The sequence below is a fragment of the Elephantulus edwardii genome, unplaced genomic scaffold (assembly GCF_000299155.1).
Source record: "Elephantulus edwardii isolate Elephantulus edwardi_28Jun2011 unplaced genomic scaffold, EleEdw1.0 scaffold00439, whole genome shotgun sequence".
In the NCBI taxonomy this organism is placed as follows: domain Eukaryota; kingdom Metazoa; phylum Chordata; class Mammalia; order Macroscelidea; family Macroscelididae; genus Elephantulus; species Elephantulus edwardii.
In genome coordinates, this window is record NW_006400189.1 from 842,326 (window position 1) to 847,113 (window position 4,788).

The 4,788-nt window shown below is 36.4% G+C and overlaps 1 pseudogene; it reads right to left on the minus strand.

Moving 5' to 3' along the window:
- Positions 1-1,642: 1,642 nt before the first annotated feature.
- LOC102856864 lies at positions 1,643-2,829 on the minus strand (annotated as a pseudogene).
- Between the last annotated feature and the right edge of the window lie 1,959 nt (positions 2,830-4,788).

Genomic DNA, 4,788 nt, shown 5'->3' on the forward strand with positions numbered 1-4,788 from the left:
TCTTATATATAAGGTTTTAATACATATGATATTTGTACAGAGTTTTTCCACCAAAGCTGTATCTTGCCTTACTTTCTTAATGACATCTTTAGAAGAAACTAATTAACACTTTAATTTTTGTTTAATTAATTTATCCATTATTTTCCTTTTTCTTTTTGTAATGTGCCTAGGAAATCATGTGTAACTCAATGTCAGGAAGACTTATTTTAGTGATTTTTTTCTGACAAATTTATGAGTTTAGCATCTAGATGTATAATCCTCTTGGAGTTATGACAAAACATGAAAATGTGGAGTTATTTTATATGATATGAGATAAAAATGTGATTATCCACTTGTCTCAGAATTATTTATTGAAAGAATTATCTTTTCCCAATTTTATTGTTGGCATCTTTGTGAAAAATCAATTGACCATAAATGTAAGGTTTTCCCCCCCTTAAAATGTAATTCTGTTCTGTTCATCTCTATGTCTATTCTTACTCTAGTACCAAATTTTTTTTTTATTATAATGATTCTGAATCAAATTCTAAAATTAGGAAATATAAGTATGTAAGTATTCCAAGTTTGTTATTCTATTTCAAAATAATTTTAGCTGTGGAGTTGCCATTTGAAATTTAATTTTAGTTTCTTTTAAATTTCTGCAAAAAAATCTGTCTAGGATTGTGATAGGAATGGTGTTGTGTCTGTAGATTAGTAATATCAAATCTTAAAAATTATAAATATTTATGAAAAGTAAATACATAAACAAAAAAATAGGCCAGCCTCTCTGTGGATTTATGTAAAATGTCCATTGTTTAAAATGTGGATATATTTAAAATGTGATATTAGTAAATTTTAAATCAAGTTTATTTTAAATAAAATGTAATAAATATTTACATTCTATCTCTTTCTCTCATTGCCATTGAGTTGGCAGTTCATAACTGACCCTTCATCAGGTTTCTGGATATAGTGTATCACAAGGGAATTTGCCTATCGTTCTCCTATAGAGCAACTAGTGGATTTGCATCTTTAACCTTTGAGTGGCGGTGCATTTCTCCATAGACTAGACCACCAAAGAAAAGAATTTATTACTAGAATGCTATTAGGAAATCTGCTAACTTAATTAATCAGAACACAGAAAATAATCTCAAAAATACAAAAAAAATGAAATTTATTAAATCCATTTAAACTCACGTTTTTATTAAGATATGAGGTTAAATGGAAAGCAAACCAAAAAAAGTTGTAAAAAAATATTCTCTAGTATGGCCTAGTTTTTTAGTTTTAATTTGAACTTGCATATGAGCAGTTGATGGTCTGTTCCACAATCAACACCTAGCCTAGTTTTCACTGATGATATTGAACTTCTCCAGTATTTCCTTCCACAGATGTAATCAGTCTGATTCCTGTGCATCTCATCAGGTGAAATCCATGTATAAACGTGAATAGCCTGTGTTTCCAAAGGTGAATGATTTTTTTTATTAGTATTATTATTTAGTTTTAAAGCAATCTTTACAAAGTACTATTTAAAAATACAAGTACTATTTAAAAATACTATTTAAAAAGTCCGGTTGTATTGCCTTCTTGTATGCCAATAAATACTGATTTTAAGTCTGTAACAAGTCAAGCAACACAGACAGTTTTCCTCTACTTCCCTGAGAAAATCCATTTAGCGCTTCTTCCATGTAAACTTTCTTCGAGCTCCCTCTTGGCCTGGCTTCTTCCATTCTCTGACACGAGGATCAGTAATAAGTAGTCCAGCTTGTCTCATCCACTCGACTTCATCCTCTGCGACAAAACTGCATAAAGCTTTTGCAGTTGCCAAGCGTATTGCTCCAGCCTGTGCAGACCTCCCGCCTCCTGATACTGTGCAGGTCACATCATGTTTTCCAAGCCGGTCAAGGAAGTAGAAAGGGAACATCAACTGTTCTCTGTCCTGTGTCACTGGGAAGTAAAGTAAATAATCAACTCCATTTACTTTTATTTTTCCACTTCCATGTTCATAAACAACTGCTTCTGCTTTTGCACTCTTTCTTTTCCCTTCGCTTGTGCTGAAGGCCATTCCTTGCTCTACTGTAAAGATTCAATCAGCTGTTTTTGTGATTGAATAGTTACACTTCTTTGAAACCTCTGCACAAATTCATCTTCAGCAGCACAACACTGCAATGTCAATAATCTTTCTAGCAGCCGAATGAACTGTGCATAATCTTGATCTGACAGTTTTTCCACTAACATTTCTTCTAGTTCCTCCTTAATCAGCCATCTGCTGCCAATCAGGCCTTTGGTTTTAGTATTTTCCAGAACTAGATCTTTGGCTTGCAACTGATTCTGATGTTTTTCTATACCTAGTAGCTTTCCATACGCTTCATGCATTAATGCATAGTATGTCTGTTTGCCAGTATAAAAGAGAAAATGAAATGGACGGCTGTCTTCTCCCCACTGGATTGTTCTTTGTTTTGGAAAAATGAGGTCAGGATGCTTCATTACTGGCCGGGCTCGCTTCTCAAACAAACCACTGGGAAAAAGGTAAACAATAGCTCTATCAATGTCCTCTTGGGTAAAAGTTTCTGGGTCTTCTCCCATCATGTTGGCTAAATGTCTCATTCCTATCTTGAACTCTTCAATCTGCTTTTTAATAAAATCCACTGTGTACATTTCATGTCTTAAGGCTGGAACATTTTTCTTTGTCTTTACAACTGTGACATGTTTTAGTCTTAATATCTGGAATCTGGCACCAGTTTGTAGCTCAGCACCCGCTGCTTTCCAGACGCTTTGTTTCTGGGCAAGAGCAGCTCTTCTGCCCAGAAAGAACCGGTAGAAAGCTGCAGAACCACAGAGCATACAGGGAGCCGCCATGTTGGCCGATGGCGAGACGGGTCGAATGATTTTAATCTGTGGCCCTCAGACCTGACTTTAATAGTTTTTGGTCAAACATTCATCTAAGTGGTATAGCACTGGTCTGTCCATTTGCTGTACAGTGGTAACTTGTAGTTACTGTGATGTTAAACACTATGACACTGATGCATCATATTTGATAATGGTTACTCATGGTGGATAGTGTTTGGTGGAGCTTCCAAATTAAAACAAGCTTCGAAGCAGGAGTGGCATCCACTCCTGAAAAAGCTTGCCTCCAGAAACTCTGTGAACATGGAGAAACTATGAAAGTTATACAAGTGTTCAGGTCTTTTGTTCATAGGGTCGTTATGAGTCTTCTACAACTCGACGGCACTTACCAACAACAGCAACAGCAACAACATCAACCACGTGCTTTTACATTTCTTATAAAAGGTATTTGCTATGAATAAATCAATGATTGTACAGAGTTCTATCATGCTATATCCAGTCTCATTTCTGTTACCAAGTCCATATTGTCTGACTACTGATTCTTGTTCCTGATTCCCAACTTTTCCACCCCAGTCACCCATTATTATCAGTGCATATTGGTTACATGTTTAATCAATTTGTGACAGCAACAGTTGATAAAAATAATCTATTTCCTCCTCTTCGTCTCTGGGTGTAGGTGCATAAATTTGAATGATAGTGGTATTAATAGGTCTTCTTTGTATGTGTATGGATATTATCCTGTCATTAATAATATTGTATTTCAAGATGCTAGAAATGGTCTTTTTAACTATCAAAGTGACCCCATTTTTTCTCACCTTTTCATCTCCAGCATAATACATCATATGATCATGGGATTCAAAGTGTCCCATGCCAATCCATCTCATGTCACTAATACCCAATATGTAAATGTTTATGTGTTCCATTTCTTCCTTTATAATGTCCAGTTTTCCTACACTCATGCTTCTCACATTCTGTATACCAGTTGTTGATTTCTTCTTACTACCGTTTCTCCACATTTGTGTTTCCAAATTTACGGGCTCCACTTTAGTTGCCATATCTGTGAGTCTACTCTAAGTGGATAAGCACGTGATCATTTTTATACTAAACTTATACTTGAACCAAGGAGCATTTCTAAGAATAGAGCAAGGAAGCTCACTGCATGGTTCAAAATCAGGAAAGGAGTGCATCAGGGATGTATACTGTCCCCATACCTTTTCAAGTTGTATGCAGAACAGATCATTCAGGAGGCAGGGCTTTAAGAGGAGGAGTGTGGCATCAAGATTGGAGGAAGACTCATTAACAACCTATGAAATGCAAGTGATACAACCTTGCTTGATGAAACTGAAGAAGACCTGAAGCACTTGCTGCAAAAGGTCAAGGACTGTCATCTTCAATATGATTGTAGCTTAACATCAAGAAGACAGAGATTCTCACTACTGGGCCAAATGGCAGCACCATAATAGATGGAGAAGAGATTGAGGTTGTTAACAATTACAAATTCTTGGATGCACAAGCAACACTTTCAACACCAGTAGTCAGGAAATAAAAAGACGAATTTCACTGGAACAATCTGCTGTCATGTACCTCTCCAGAGTTTTGAAGAGCAATGATGTCAGTCAGGATACAAAGATGCACCTAATCCAGTCCATGGTCTTCTCATTTACATTTTATGCTTCAGAGAGTTGGACAATGACTAAGAATGACAGAAGAATAGATTGCTTTGAGATGTGGTACTGGAGAAGAGTCTTGAACTGCCAAGAAAACAAATAGGTCTGTCTTGGAGAGGGTGAAACCAAATCTCTTCTTGGAGGCTAGGATTTTGAAGCTCCACCTCACTTAGGGCATATGGCCAGGTCCTTGGAGAAGGACATCCTGCTTGGAAGGGTGGACGGACAGCACAAGAGAGGAAGACCCCGGAGGAGATGGATTAATACAGTAATTGGGGCAATGGAAGTTGGTGTGTCAGAATTA